General features: G+C 53.4%; 1 long non-coding RNA gene across 1 annotated transcript; it reads right to left on the bottom strand.

Moving 5' to 3' along the window:
- Positions 1-726: 726 nt before the first annotated feature.
- LOC107307723 (uncharacterized) lies at positions 727-14,100 on the bottom strand. Its single transcript, XR_014935217.1, has 2 exons — positions 10,641-14,100; positions 727-1,265 (listed from the first exon to the last, which is right to left on the bottom strand). It is a non-coding gene; the product is annotated as an uncharacterized LOC107307723 (long non-coding RNA).
- Between the last annotated feature and the right edge of the window lie 4,308 nt (positions 14,101-18,408).

Below are 18,408 nucleotides of genomic sequence, written 5' to 3'. Positions count from 1 at the left end.
TGGGTCAGAACCGGCCCAAATGAGCCCAAATGAGCCCATAGAACCACACTTATGGGTCAGAACCACCTTTATTGGGTCAGAACCACCCACTTATGGGTCAGAACCGGCCCATAGGAGCCCATAGAACCACACTTATGGGTCAGAACCACCTTTATTGGGTCAGAACCAGCCCATAGGAGCCCATAGGAGCCCACTTATGGGTCAGAACCAGCCATTATGGGTCAGAACCAGCCCAAATGAGCCCATAGAACCACACTTATGGGTCAGAACCACCCACTTATGGGTCAGAACCGGCCCAAATGAGCCCATAGAACCACACTTATGGGTCAGAACCACCTTTATTGGGTCAGAACCACCCACTTATGGGTCAGAACCGGCCCAAATGAGCCCATAGAACCACACTTATGGGTCAGAACCAGCTTTATTGGGTCAGAACCACCCACTTATGGGTCAGAACCATCCACTTATGGGTCAGAACCACCCACTTATGGGTCAGAACCGGCCCAAATGAGCCCATAGGAGCCCATAGAACCACACTTATGGGTCAGAACCGGCCCAAATGAGCCCATAGAACCAGGACACCGATGCTGGTTGTGATACTTTGGGTCGCGGTTCTGGTTCCGGTTCCGGTTCCGGTTCCGGTTCCGGTTCCGGAGGTGACGAAGGTGACCCCGTGTGCTCTGTGTGCGATCCATGGCGCGTACGTACTGACACGCGTGTACACACTTATGGGTCAGAACCACCTTTATTGGGTCAGAACCGCCCCAGAACCTCCCCATAGGAGCCCATAGGAGCCAATAGGAGCCCACTTATGGGTCAGAACCAGCCACTTATGGGTCAGAACCGGCCCAAATGAGCCCATAGAACCACACTTATGGGTCAGAACCACCTTTATTGGGTCAGAACCAGCCCAGAACCGCCCCAAATGGGCCCACTTATGGGTCAGAACCGGCCCAAATGAGCCCAAATGGGCCCATAGGAGCCCATAGGAGCCCACTTATGGGTCAGAACCAGCCCAAATGAGCCCATAGGAGCCCCAGAACAATGACACCGATGCTGGTTCTGATACTTTGGGTCGTGGTTCCGGTTCCGGAGGTGATGAAGGTGACCCCGTGTGCTCTGTGTGCGATCCATGCCGCGTACGTACTGACACGCGTGTACACACCGGGTCGGTTCGGAACCGCGCAACCTTCACCCCAACTCACGATACCAACCAGAACCCAACGGGAACCGGATAGGCAAACAAGGGGACCCCCTGAGTCACCCTATGGGGGAGAATAGAGACCCCATATAGCCCATAGAGACCCTATATATCATATAGAGACCCTATAAGCCCCATAGAGACCCCAAAGAGACCCCATAGGGACCCCATAACCCCATAGAGACCCCATAGAGACCCCATAACCCCATAGGGACCCCATAACCCCATAGGGACCCCATAGACCCCATAACCCCAATAGTGACCCCATAACCCCCATAGAGACCCTATAAGACCCATAGAGACCCCATAAACCCATAGAGACCCCATAGGGACCCCATAACCCCATAGGGACCCCATAGACCCCATAGAGACCCCATAGGGACCCCATAACCCCATAGAGACCCCATAGAGACCCCATAACCCCATAGAGACCCCATAGAGACCCCATAACCCCCATAGGGACCCCATAACCCCATAGAGACCCCATAACTCCCATAGAGACATTATAAGCCCCATAGAGACCCCAATAGGGACCCCATAACACCAATAGGGACCCCATAACACCATAGAGACCCCATATACCCTATAGAGACCCTATAAGCCCCATAGAGACCCCATAACACCAATAGAGACCCCATAACCCCAATAGGAACACTATAACTCTAATAGGGACCCTATATACCCAATAGAGACCCTATAAGCCCCATAGAGTCCATATATCTCACATAGGGACCCCATAAACCCCATAGGGACCCCATAACCCCAATAGGGACCCCATAACACCAATAGGGACCCCATAACCCCATAGAGACCCCATAACCCCCATAGGGATCCCATATACCCTATAGAGACCCTATAAGCCTCATAGAGACCCCATAACACCAATAAGGACCCTATAACACCAATAGTGACCCCATAACACCAATAAGGACCCCAGAACCCAACGGGATCCCCATAGACAAACAAGGGGACCCCCTGAGTCACCCTATGGGGGGGAGAATAGAGACCCTATAAACCCCATAGAGGGACCCTATATCCCCATAGAGACCCCATAAGCCCCATAGAGACCCTATAAGCCCCATAGAGACCCTATAAGCCCCATAGAGACCCCATAACCCCAATAGGAACACTATAACCCTAATAGGGACCCCATAACCCCAATAGGGACCCCATAACACCAATAGGGACCCCATAACCCCAATAGAGACCCTATAACCCCAATAGGGACCCTATAACACCAATAGGAACACTATAACGCTAATAGGGACCCTATAACCCCAATAGGGACCCCATAACACCAATAGGGACCCTATAACCCCAATAGGGACCCCATAACACCAATAGGGACCCCATAACCCCAATAGGGCCCCCATAACCCCATAGAGACCCCATAACCCCATAGAGACCCCATAACCCCATAGAGACCCCATAACCCCAATAGGGCCCCCATAACCCCAATAGGGCCCCCATAACCCCATAGAGACCCCATAACCCCATAGAGACCCCATAACCCCATAGGGACCCCATAACACCAATAGGGACCCCAGAACCCAACGGGACCCGGATAGGCAAACAAGGGGACCCCCAGAGTCACCCTATGGGGGAGAACAGAGACCCTATATAGCTTATAGAGACCCTATATACCCATAGAGACCCCATAGAGACCCCATAGGGACCCCATAGGGACCCTATAACCCTAATAGGGAGCCCATAACCCCAATAGAGACCCTATATATTATATAGAGATCCCATATACCCCATAGAGACCCTATAAGGCCCATAGGGACCCCATAACCCCATAGAGACCCCATAGGGACCCCATAACCCCATAGGGACCCCATAGACCCCATAGAGACCCTATAAGCCCCATAGGGACCCCATAATCCTAATAGAGATCCCATAACCCCAATAGGGACCCCATAACCCCATAGAGACCCCATAGACACCCCATAACCCCATAGAGACCCCATAACACCATAGAGACCCCATAGGGACCCCATAAACCCATAGGGACCCCATATACCCTATAGAGACCCTATAAGCCCCATAGGGACCCCATAATCCTAATAGAGATCCCATATACCCCATAGAGACCCCATAACCCCATAGAGACCCCATAACCCCAATAGGAACACTATAACCCTAATAGAGACCCCAAAACCCCATAGAGACCCCATAACACCAATAGGGACCCTATAACCCCAATAGGGACCCCATAACCCCAATAGGGACCCCAGAACCCAACGGGATCCCCATGGGCACACAAGGGGACCCCCTGAGTCACCCTATGGGGGACACAATAGAGACCCTATAGATTATATAGAGACCCCATATATCATATAGAGATCCCATATACCCCATAGCACCAATAGGGACCCTATAACACCAGTAGGGACCCCAAAACCCCATAGGGACCCCATATACCCTATAGAGACCCCATAACCCCAATAGGTACCCTATAAGCCCCATAGAGTCCATATATCTCACATAGGGACCCCATAAACCCCATAGGGACCCCATAACCCCAATAGGGACCCCATAACCCCCATAGGGATCCCATATACACTATAGAGACCCTATAAGGCCCATAGGGACCCCATAACCCCATAGAGACCCCATAGGGACCCCATAACCCCATAGGACCCCATAGACCCCATAGAGACCCTATAAGCCCCATAGGGACCCCATAATCCTAATAGAGACCCCATAACCCCAATAGGGACCCCAGAACCCAACGGGACCCGGACAGGCAGACAAGGGGACCCCCTGAGTCACCCTATGGGGGACACAATAGAGACCCCATATAGCATATAGAGACCCCATATATCATATACCCCATAGAGACCCCAAAGAGACCCCATAGGGACCCCATAACCCCCATAGAGACCCAATAAGCCCCATAGAGACCCTATAAGCCCCAGAGACCCCAAAGAGACCCCATAGGGACCCCATAACCCCATAGAGACCCCATAGACCCCATAACCCCAATAGTGACCCCATAACCCCCATAGAGACCCTATAAGACCCATAGAGACCCCATAACCCCATAGAGACCCCATAGGGACCCCATAACCCCAATAGGGACCCCATAAACTCCATAGAGACCCCATAACCCCAATAGGAACACTATAACCCTAATAGGGACCCCAGAACCCAATGGGATCCCCATAGGCAGACAAGGGGACCCCCTGAGTCACCCTATGGGGGGGAGAATAGAGACCCTATAGATCATAGAGGGACCCCATATATCATATAAAGACCCCATAAGCCCCATAGAGACCCCATAACACCAATAGGGACCCCATAACCTCAATAGGGACACTATAACACCAATAGGGACCCCATAACCCCATAGAGACCCCATAACCCCAATAGAGACCCTATAACCACAATAGGGACCCTATAACACCAATAGGAACACTATAACACTAATAGGGACCCAATGACCCCAATAGGGACCCCAAAACCCCATAGAGACCCCATAACCCCAATAGAGACCCCATAACCCCAATAGGGACCCCATAACCCAACGGGACCCGGATAGGCACACAAGGGGACCCCCTGAGTCACCCTATGGGGGACACAATAGGGGAAGTCAATGGGGACATATAGAGATCCCATATACCCCATAGCACCAATAGGGACCCTATAACACCAATAGGGACCCCATAACCCCAATATGGACCCCAAAACACCCATAGGGACCCCAAAACCCCATAGAGACCCCATAGACACCCCATAACCCCATAGAGACCCCATAGAGACCCATAGAGACCCCAAAGAGACCCAATAAGGACTCCATATACCCTATAGAAACCCTATAAGCCCCATAGAGACCCCATAAAGATCCCATATACCCCATAGAGACCCTATAAGGCCCATAGAGACCCCATAACCCCAATAGGAACACTATAACCCTAATAGGGACCCTATAACACCAATAGAGACCCTATAACCCCAATAGGGACCCCATAACACCAATAGGGACCCCAGAACCCAACGGGAACCGGACAGGCAGACAAGGGGACCCCCTGAGTCACCCTATAGGGGACACAATAGAGACCCCATATAGCATATAGAGACCCCATATAGCCCATAGATACCCCATAGATTATATAGAGACCCCATATATCATATAGAGACCCCATAGATTATATAGAGACCCCATATATCATATAGAGACCCCATATACCCAATAGAGACCCTATAAGCCCCATAGAGACCCCATAACCCCAATAGGGACACCATAACCCCCATAGGGATCCCATATAACCTATAGAGACCCTATAAGCCCCATAGAGACCCCATAACACCAATAGGGACCCCATAACACCATAGAGACCCCATAACCCCAATAGGAACACTATAACCCCATAGGGACCCCATAACACCAATAGGGACCCTATAACCCCAATAGGGACCCCATAACCCCATAGGGACCCCATATACCCTATAGGGACCCCATAACCCCAATAGGGACCCCATAACCCCCATAGAGACCCTATAAGCCCCATAGAGACCCTATAAGCCCCAGAGACCCCAAAGAGACCCCATAGGGACCCCATAACCCCATAACCCCATAGAGACCCCATAACCCCATAGAGACCCCATAGAGACCCCATAACCCCCATAGAGACCCCATAACCCCCATAGGGACCCCATATACTCCATAGAGACACTATAAGGCCCATAGAGATCCCAAAGAGACCCCATAGAGACCCCATAACCCCATAGGGACCCCATAACACCAATAGGGACCCCAGAACCCAACGGGACCTGGATAGGCAAACAAGGGGACCCCCTGAGTCACCCTATGGGGGAGAATAGAGACCCTATAGATTATATAGAGACCCTATATACCCATAGGGACCCCATATACCCCATAGAGACCCTATAAGCCCCATAGAGTCCCTGTAAGCCACATAGGGACCCCATAACACCAATAGGGACCCCAGAACCCAACGGGACCCGGATAGGCAGACAAGGGGACCCCCTGAGTCACCCTATAGGGGATATAGGGGAAGTCAATGGGGACATATAGAGACCCCATATATCATATAGGGACCCTATATACCCATAGAGACCCTATAAGGCCCATAGAGACCCCATAGGGACCCCATAACCCCATAGAGACCCCATAACCCCAATAGGAACACTATAACCCTAATAGGGACCCTATAAGCCCCATAGAGACCCTATAAGCCCCATAGGGACCCCATAACCCCCATAGAGACCCCATAACCCCATAGGGACCCCATATATCCCATAGAGACCCCATAACCCCCATAGAGATCCCATATACCCCATAGAGACCCTATAAGCCCCATAGAGACCCCATAACCCCAATAGGAACACTATAACTCTAATAGGGACCCTATTACACCAATAGAGACCCCATAACCCCATAGAGACCCCATAGGGACCCCATATCCACCATAGAGACCCCATAACCCCATAGAGACCCCATAACCCCATAGAGACCCCATAGAGACCCCATAACCCCATAGAGACCCCATAGAGACCCCATAACCTTCATAGAGACCCCATAGAGACCCCATAACCCCATAGAGACCCCTTAGAGACCCCATAGAGACCCCATAACCCCATAGACACCCCATAACCCCATAGAGACCCCATAGAGACCCCATAACCCCATAGAGACCCCATAGAGACCCCATAACCCCATAGAGACCCCATAGACCCCATAGACCCCATAGCTGACCTTACATGTGTCCCTGATGCCCTGTGAGTACCCGGCACAGATCATACCCCTATAGGGACCCATAGAGACCCCATAGGGACCCCATAACCCCATAGAGACCCCATAGAGACCCCATAACCCCATAGAGACCCCATAACCCCATAGAGACCCATAGAGACCCCATAGCTGACCTTACATGTGTCCCTGATGCCCTGTGGGTACCCGGCACAGATCATACCCCTATAGGGACCCATAGAGACCTCATAGGGACCCCATAACCCCATAGAGACCCCATAGAGACCCCATAACCCCATAGAGACCCCATAGCTGACCTTACAGGTGTCCCTGATGCCCTGTGGGTACCCGGCACAGATCATACCCCTATAGGGACCCATAGAGACCCCATAGGGACCCCATAGAGACCCCATAGAGACCCATAGAGACCCATAGAGACCCCATAGAGACCCATAGAGACCCATAGAGACCCCATAGAGACCCCATAACCCCATAGAGACCCCATAGACCCCATAGACCCCATAGCTGACCTTACAGGTGTCCCTGATGCCCTGTGGGTACCCGGCACAGATCATACCCCTATAGGGACCCATAGAGACCCCATAGAGACCCCATAACCCCATAGAGACCCCATAGAGACCCATAGAGACCCCATAGGGACCCCATATCTCCCATAGAGACCCTATAACCCCAATAGGGACCACATAATCCCCATAGAGACCCCATAGAGACCCCATAACCCCATAGAGACCCCATAGAGACCCATAGAGACCCCATAGGGACCCCATATCTCCCATAGAGACCCTATAACCCCAATAGGGACCACATAATCCCCATAGAGACCCCATAGAGACCCCATAACCCCATAGAGACCCCATAACCCCATAGAGACCCCATAGGGACCCCATAATCCCCATAGAGACCCTGTAAGCCCCATAGAGATGCTGAAGAGACCCCATAGGGACCCCATAACCCCATAGAGACCCCATAGAGACCCCATAGAGACCCCATAGAGACCCCATAACCCCATAGAGACCCCATATACCCCATAGCTGACCTTACAGGTGTCCCTGATGCCCTGTGGGTACCCGGCACAGATCATACCCCTATAGGGACCCATAGAGACCCCATAGAGACCCCATAACCCCATAGAGACCCATAGAGGCCCATAGAGACCCCATAGAGACCCCATAGAGACCCCATAACCCCATAGAGACCCCATAGAGACCCCATAACCCCATAGAGACCCCATAGAGACCCCATAACCCCATAGAGACCCCATAGAGACCCCATAACCCCATAGAGACCCCATAGAGACCCCATAACCCCATAGAGACCCATAGAGACCCCATAGAGACCCCATAGAGACCCCATAACCCCATAGAGACCCCATATACCCCATAGCTGACCTTACAGGTGTCCCTGATGCCCTGTGGGTACCCGGCACAGATCATACCCCTATAGGGACCCATAGAGACCCCATAGAGACCCCATAACCCCATAGAGACCCCATAGAGACCCCACAGAGACCCCATAGAGACCCCATAGAGACCCCATAACCCCATAGGGACCCCATAGAGACCCCATAACCCCATAGGGACCCCATAGAGACCCCATAGAGACCCCATAGAGACCCCATAACCCCCCATAGAGACCCCATATCTCACATAGGGACCCTATAAGCCCCTAAGAGACCCCATAGAGACCCCATAGGGACCCCATATCTCACATAGAGACCCTATAACCCCAATAGGGACCCCATAGAGACCCCATAACCCCCATAGAGACCCCATAGAGACCCCATAACCCCCATAGAGACCCCATAGAGACCCCATAACCCCATAGAGACCCCATAACCCCATAGAGACCCCATAGAGACCCCATAGAGACCCCATAGAGACCCCATAGAGACCCCATAACCCCCATAGAGACCCCATAGAGACCCCATAACCCCCATAGAGACCCCATAGAGACCCCATAACCCCATAGAGACCCCATAACCCCATAGAGACCCCATAGAGACCCCATAGAGACCCCATAGAGACCCCATAACCCCATAGAGACCCCATAGACCTTATATTGCTGACCTTACATGTGTCCCTGATGCCCTGTGGGTACCCGGCACAGATCATACCCCTATAGGGACCCATAGAGACCCCATAGAGACCCCATAACCCCATAGAGACCCCATAGAGACCCCATAGAGACCCCATAACCCCATAGAGACCCATAGAGACCCCATAGCTGACCTTACATGTGTCCCTGATGCCCTGTGGGTACCCGGCACAGATCATACCCCTATAGGGACCCATAGAGACCCCATAGGGACCCCATAACCCCATAGAGACCCCATAACCCCATAGAGACCCCATAACCCCATAGAGACCCCATAGAGACCCCATAGAGACCCCATAACCCCATAGAGACCCCATAACCCCATAGAGACCCCATAGAGACCCCATAGGGACCCCATAGGGACCCCATAACCCCCATAGAGACCCATAGAGACCCCATAACCCCATAGAGACCCCATAACCCCATAGAGACCCCATAGACCCTATATTAGTCCTGCTGACCTTACATGTGTCCCTGATGCCCTGTGGGTACCCGGCACAGATCATACCCCTATAGGGACCCCATAGAGACCCCATAGAGACCCCATAACCCCATAGAGACCCCATAGAGACCCCATAACCCCATAGAGACCCCATAGAGACCCCATAACCCCATAGAGACCCCATAGAGACCCCATAACCCCATAGAGACCCCATAGAGACCCCATAACCCCATAGAGACCCCAAATACCCCATAGCTGACCTTACATGTGTCCCTGATGCCCTGTGGGTACCCGGCACAGATCATACCCCTATAGGGACCCATAGAGACCCCATAGAGACCCCATAGAGACCCCATAGAGACCCCATAACCCCATAGAGACCCCATAACCCCATAGAGACCCCATAGAGACCCCATAACCCCATAGAGACCCCATAGAGACCCCATAGACCCCATAGCTGACCTTACAGGTGTCCCTGATGCCCTGTGGGTACCCGGCACAGATCATACCCCTATAGGGACCCATAGAGACCCCATAGAGACCCCATAACCCCATAGAGACCCCATAGAGACCCCATAGAGACCCATAGAGACCCATAGAGACCCCATAGCTGACCTTACAGGTGTCCCTGATGCCCTGTGGGTACCCGGCACAGATCATACCCCTATAGGGACCCATAGAGACCCCATAGACCCCATAGAGACCCCATAGAGACCCCATAGAGACCCCATAGAGACCCCATAACCCCATAGAGACCCCATAACCCCATAGAGACCCCATAGAGACCCCATAACTCCATAGAGACCCCATAACCCCATAGGGACCCCATAGACCCCATAGAGACCCCATAACCCCATAGAGACCCCATAACCCCATAGAGACCCCATAGAGACCCCATAACCCCATAGAGACCCCATAGACACCCCATAGACCCTATATTAGTCCTGCTGACCTTACACGTGTCCCTGATGCCCTGTGGGTACCCGGCACAGATCATACCCCTATAGGGACCCATAGAGACCCCATAGAGACCCCATAGAGACCCCATAACCCCCATAGAGACCCCATAGAGACCCCAGAACCCCTATAGGGACCCCATAGAGACCCCATAACCCCATAGAGACCCCATAACCCCATAGAGACCCCATAGATACCCCATAGCTGACCTTACATGTGTCCCTGATGCCCTGTGGGTACCCGGCACAGATCATGTCATCCTGGACCTTCCTTGGCGGTAGCTGGGTCCCCATTTGGGTCCCATAGAGTCGGCGGCACTGAGCCTGCCCCATCAGCGGGACCCACACCTCCTGCAGCCGCCGCGGCGACGGGAGGTCCTCTGGGCCATACGTCACACCCATAGAACCCCATAGAACCCCATAGAGACCCATAGACCCCATAGAGACCCACTGACCCCATAGAGATCCATAGAACCCCATAGAACCCCATAGAACCCCATAGAGACCCACTGACCCCATAGAGATCCATAGAACCCCATAGAACCCCATAGAACCCCATAGAGACCCATTGACCCCATAGAACCCCATAGGAACCCATAGAGACCCATAGACCCCATTGGGTCCCATAGAGACCCATTGACCCCATAGAACCCCATAGGAACCCATTGGGTCCCATAGACCCCATAGAGACCCATAGAGACCCACTGGAACCCATAGAGACCCATAGACCCCATTCAGACCCATTAACCCCATTGAGACCCATAGGAATCCATTGGGACCCATAGAAACCCATTGGGACCCATAGAGACCCATAGAGACCCATAGGCCCCATTCAGACCCATTGGGACCCATAGAGACCCATAGACCCCATTCAAACCCATTAAACCCATTGAGACCCATAGAGACCCATTGGGACCCATAGAGACCCATAGAGACCCATAGACCCCATTCAGACCCATTCAGACCCATAGAGACCCATAGAACCCCATAGAGACCCATAGAGTCCCATAGAGACCCATTGGGACCCATAGCGCCCCATAGAGCCTGCCCCATCAGCGGGACCCACACCTCCTGCAGCCGCCGCGGCGACGGGAGGTCCTCTGGGCCATACGTCAGACCCATAGAACCCCATAGAACCCCATAGAGACCCATAGAGACCCATAGAGACCCATAGAGACCCACTGACCCCATTCAGATCCATAGAACCCCATAGAACCCCATAGAACCCCATAGAGACCCATAGAACCCCATAGAACCCCATAGGAACCCATAGGGTCCCATAGAACCCCATAGAAACCCATAGAGACCCATAGAACCCCATAGGAACCCATAGACCCCATAGAACCCCATAGAGACCCATAGAGACCCATAGAATCCCATAGAGACCCATAGGGACCCATAGAACCCCATAGGAACCCATAGAGACCCATTGACCCCATAGAACCCCATAGGAACCCATTGGGTTCCATAGACCCCATTCAGACCCCATAGACCCCATAGAGACCCATAGAGACCCATTGGGACCCATAGACCCCATTCAGACCCCATAGACCCCATAGGGACCCATTGACCCCATAGAACCCCATAGGAACCCATTGGGTCCCATAGACCCCATAGAGACCCATAGACCCCATTCAGATCCCATAGACCCCATTGGGACCCATTGGGACCCATAGAGACCCATAGTCCCCATTCAGACCCATTGGGACCCATAGAGACCCATAGAACCCCATAGGAACCCATTTAGTCCCATAGACCCCATAGAGACCCATAGACCCCATTCAGATCCCATAGACCCCATAGAGACCCATTGACCCCATTCAGACCCCATAGAACCCCATAGGAACCCATTGGGTCCCATAGACCCCATAGAGACCCATTGACCCCATTCAGACCCCATAGAACCCCATAGGAACCCATTGGGACCCATAAACCCCATAGAACCCCATAAGAACCCATTGGGTCCCATAAACCCCATAGAGACCCATAGAGACCCACTGGAACCCATAGAGACCCATAGACCCCATTCAGACCCATCAACCCCATTGAGACCCATAGAGATCCATTGGGACCCATAGAGACCCATAGAGACCCATAGACCCCATTCAGACCCATTGGGACCCATAGAGACCCATAGGCCCCATTCAGACCCATTGGGACCCATAGAGACCCATAGACCCCATTCAGACCCATTAACCCCATTGAGACCCCATAGACCCCATAGAGACCCATAGAGCCCCATAGGGACCCATAGTGCCCCATAGAGCCTGCCCCATCAGCGGGACCCACACCTCCTGCAGCCGCCGCGGCGACGGGAGGTCCTCTGGGCCATACGTCAGACCCATAGAACCCCATAGAACCCCATAGAGACCCATAGAACCCCATAGAACCCCACAGACCCCATTCAGACCCCATAGAGACCCATAGAGACCCATAGACCCCATAGAACCCCATTCAAACCTATTGGGATCCATAGAGACCCATTGAGACCCACAGAGACCCATAGACCCCATTCAGACCCATTAGGACCCATAGAGACCCACTGACCCCATTCAGATCCCATAGGAACCCATTGAGACCCATAAACCCCATTCAGATCCCATAGACCCCATTGGGACCCATTGGGACCCATAGAGACCCATAGGCCCCATTCAGACCCATTGGGACCCATTGGGACCCATAGAACCCCATAGAGACCCATAGAGCCCCATAGGGACCCATAGCGCCCCATAGAGCCTGCCCCATCAGCGGGACCCACACCTCCTGCAGCCACCGCGGCGACGGGAGGTCCTCTGGGCCATACGTCAGACCCATAGAACCCCATAGAACCCCATAGAGACCCATAGAGACCCACTGACCCCATAGAGACCCCATAGGAACCCATTGGGACCCATAGAGACCCATTGGGACCCATACACCCCATAGAGACCCACTGACCCCATAGGAACCCATCGGGTCCCACAGAACCCCATAGAATCCCATAAAGACCCATTGACCCCATAGAACCCCATAGGAACCCATTGGGACCCATAGACCCCATAGAGACCCTTAGACCCCATTCAGACCCCATAGAACCCCATAGGAATCCATTGGGTCCCATAAACCCTATAGAACCCCATAAGAACCCATTGGGTCCCATAGACCCCATAGAGACCCATAGAGACCCACTGGAACCCATAGAGACTCATAGACCCCATTCAGACCCATTAACCCCATTGAGACCCATAGGAATCCATTGGGACCCATAGAGACCCATTGGGACCCATAGAGACCCATAGAGACCCATAGGGACCCATAGGGACCCATAGAGACCCATAGAGACCCATAGGCCCCATTCAGACCCATTGGGACCCATAGAGACCTATAGGCCCCATTCAGACCCATAGGGACCCATAGGGACCCATAGCGCCCCATAGAGCCTGCCCCATCAGCGGGACCCACACCTCCTGCAGCCGCCGCGGCGACGGGAGGTCCTCTGGGCCATACGTCAGACCCATAGAACCCCATAGAACCCCATAGAGACCCACTGACCCCATAGGAACCCATAAGAACCCATTGGGTCCCATAGACGGCATAGAACCCCATAGGAACCCATTGGGTCCCATAGAACCCCATAGAGACCCATAGACCCCATAGGAACCCATTGGGTCCCACAGAACCCCATAGAATCCCATAGGAACCCATAGAGACCCATAGACCCCATTGGGTCCCATAGAGACCCATTGACCCCATAGAACCCCATAGGAACCCATTGGGTCCCATAGACCCCATTCAGACCCCATAGACCCCATAGAGACCCATAGAGACCCATTGGGACCCATAGACCCCATTCAGACCCCATAGACCCCACTGAGACCCATAGACCCCCATTCAGACCCCGTAGACCCCATAGAGACCCATAGACCCCATAGAACCCCATTCAAACCTATTGGGATCCACAGAGACCCACAGAGACCCATAGACCCCATTCAGACCCATTAGGACCCATAGATACCCACAGACCCCATTCAGACCCATAGAGACCCATAGAGACCCATAGAACCCCATAGAGACCCATAGGGACCCATAGGGACCCATAGCGCCCCATAGAGCCTGCCCCATCAGCGGGACCCACACCTCCTGCAGCCGCCGCGGCGACGGGAGGTCCTCTGGGCCATACGTCAGACCCATAGAACCCCATAGAACCCCATAGAGACCCATAGAGACCCATAGAACCCCATAGAGACCCATAGGGACCCATAGGGACCCATAGTGACCCATAGAGCCTGCCCCATCAGCGGGACCCACACCTCCTGCAGCCGCCGCGGCGACGGGAGGTCCTCTGGGCCATACGTCACACCCATAGAACCCCATAGAACCCCATAGAGACCCATAGAGACCCACTGACCCCATAGAGACCCATAGAACCCCATAGGAACCCACTGATCCCATAGAGACCCATAGACCCCATTCAGGTCCCATAGAACCCCATAGACCCCATAGAGACCCATAGAGACCCATTGGGACCCATAGACCCCATTCAGACCCCATAGACCCCATAGAGACCCATTGACCCCATAGAACCCCATAGGAACCCATTGGGTCCCATAGACCCCATAGAGACCCATAGACCCCATTCAGACCCCATAGAACCCCATAGGAACCCATTGGGTCCCATAGAACCCCATAGAATCCCATAGAGACCCATTGACCCCATAGAACCCCATAGGAACCCATTGGGTCCCATAGAACCCCATAGAATCCCATAGAGACCCACTGACCCCATAGAACCCCATAGAATCCCATAGAGACCCATTGACTTCATAGTACCCCATAATAACCCATTGGGTCCCATAGACCCCATAGAGACCCATAGAGACCCCATTCAGACCCCAGAGACCCCATAGAACCCCATAGACCCCATTGAGACCCATAGAGACCCATTGGGACCCATAGAGACCCATAGACCCCATTCAGACCCCATAGACCCCATTCAGACCCATAGAGACCCATTGGGACCCATAGAACCCCATAGAGACCCACTGACCCCATAGTGACTCATTAGGACCCATAGAGACCCATAGATGCCATAGAGACCCATTGGGACCCATAGACCCCATTCAGACCCCATAGACCCCACTGAAACCCATTCAGACCCATAGAGACCCATAGGGACCCATAGCGCCCCATAGAGCCTGCCCCATCAGCGGGACCCACACCTCCTGCAGCCGCCGCGGCGACGGGAGGTCCTCTGGGCCATACGTCAGACCCATAGAACCCCATAGAACCCCATAGAGACCCATAGACCCCATAGAGACCCACTGACCCCATAGAGATCCATAGAACCCCATAGAACCCCATAGAACCCCATAGAGACCCACTGACCCCATAGAGATCCATAGAACCCCATAGAACCCCATAGAACCCCATAGAGACCCATTGACCCCATAGAACCCCATAGGAACCCATAGAGACCCATAGACCCCATTGGGTCCCATAGAGACCCATTGACCCCATAGAACCCCATAGGAACCCATTGGGTCCCATAGACCCCATAGAGACCCATAGAGACCCACTGGAACCCATAGAGACCCATAGACCCCATTCAGACCCATTAACCCCATTGAGACCCATAGGAATCCATTGGGACCCATAGAAACCCATTGGGACCCATAGAGACCCATAGAGACCCATAGGCCCCATTCAGACCCATTGGGACCCATAGAGACCCATAGACCCCATTCAAACCCATTAAACCCATTGAGACCCATAGAGACCCATTGGGACCCATAGAGACCCATAGAGACCCATAGACCCCATTCAGACCCATTCAGACCCATAGAGACCCATAGAACCCCATAGAGACCCATAGAGTCCCATAGAGACCCATTGGGACCCATAGCGCCCCATAGAGCCTGCCCCATCAGCGGGACCCACACCTCCTGCAGCCGCCGCGGCGACGGGAGGTCCTCTGGGCCATACGTCAGACCCATAGAACCCCATAGAACCCCATAGAGACCCATAGAGACCCATAGAGACCCATAGAGACCCACTGACCCCATTCAGATCCATAGAACCCCATAGAACCCCATAGAACCCCATAGAGACCCATAGAACCCCATAGAACCCCATAGGAACCCATAGGGTCCCATAGAACCCCATAGAAACCCATAGAGACCCATAGAACCCCATAGGAACCCATAGACCCCATAGAACCCCATAGAGACCCATAGAGACCCATAGAATCCCATAGAGACCCATAGGGACCCATAGAACCCCATAGGAACCCATAGAGACCCATTGACCCCATAGAACCCCATAGGAACCCATTGGGTTCCATAGACCCCATTCAGACCCCATAGACCCCATAGAGACCCATAGAGACCCATTGGGACCCATAGACCCCATTCAGACCCCATAGACCCCATAGGGACCCATTGACCCCATAGAACCCCATAGGAACCCATTGGGTCCCATAGACCCCATAGAGACCCATAGACCCCATTCAGATCCCATAGACCCCATTGGGACCCATTGGGACCCATAGAGACCCATAGTCCCCATTCAGACCCATTGGGACCCATAGAGACCCATAGAACCCCATAGGAACCCATTTAGTCCCATAGACCCCATAGAGACCCATAGACCCCATTCAGATCCCATAGACCCCATAGAGACCCATTGACCCCATTCAGACCCCATAGAACCCCATAGGAACCCATTGGGTCCCATAGACCCCATAGAGACCCATTGACCCCATTCAGACCCCATAGAACCCCATAGGAACCCATTGGGACCCATAAACCCCATAGAACCCCATAAGAACCCATTGGGTCCCATAAACCCCATAGAGACCCATAGAGACCCACTGGAACCCATAGAGACCCATAGACCCCATTCAGACCCATCAACCCCATTGAGACCCATAGAGATCCATTGGGACCCATAGAGACCCATAGAGACCCATAGACCCCATTCAGACCCATTGGGACCCATAGAGACCCATAGGCCCCATTCAGACCCATTGGGACCCATAGAGACCCATAGACCCCATTCAGACCCATTAACCCCATTGAGACCCCATAGACCCCATAGAGACCCATAGAGCCCCATAGGGACCCATAGTGCCCCATAGAGCCTGCCCCATCAGCGGGACCCACACCTCCTGCAGCCGCCGCGGCGACGGGAGGTCCTCTGGGCCATACGTCAGACCCATAGAACCCCATAGAACCCCATAGAGACCCATAGAACCCCATAGAACCCCACAGACCCCATTCAGACCCCATAGAGACCCATAGAGACCCATAGACCCCATAGAACCCCATTCAAACCTATTGGGATCCATAGAGACCCATTGAGACCCACAGAGACCCATAGACCCCATTCAGACCCATTAGGACCCATAGAGACCCACTGACCCCATTCAGATCCCATAGGAACCCATTGAGACCCATAAACCCCATTCAGATCCCATAGACCCCATTGGGACCCATTGGGACCCATAGAGACCCATAGGCCCCATTCAGACCCATTGGGACCCATTGGGACCCATAGAACCCCATAGAGACCCATAGAGCCCCATAGGGACCCATAGCGCCCCATAGAGCCTGCCCCATCAGCGGGACCCACACCTCCTGCAGCCACCGCGGCGACGGGAGGTCCTCTGGGCCATACGTCAGACCCATAGAACCCCATAGAACCCCATAGAGACCCATAGAGACCCACTGACCCCATAGAGACCCCATAGGAACCCATTGGGACCCATAGAGACCCATTGGGACCCATACACCCCATAGAGACCCACTGACCCCATAGGAACCCATCGGGTCCCACAGAACCCCATAGAATCCCATAAAGACCCATTGACCCCATAGAACCCCATAGGAACCCATTGGGACCCATAGACCCCATAGAGACCCTTAGACCCCATTCAGACCCCATAGAACCCCATAGGAATCCATTGGGTCCCATAAACCCTATAGAACCCCATAAGAACCCA

The sequence above is a fragment of the Coturnix japonica genome, chromosome 17 (assembly GCF_054131305.1).
Source record: "Coturnix japonica strain WE chromosome 17, WE-NBRP24, whole genome shotgun sequence".
Classification (NCBI taxonomy): Eukaryota; Metazoa; Chordata; class Aves; order Galliformes; family Phasianidae; genus Coturnix; species Coturnix japonica.
Note: the sequence above shows the minus strand (reverse complement) of the source record. Positions and strands in the feature narration are given on the sequence as shown.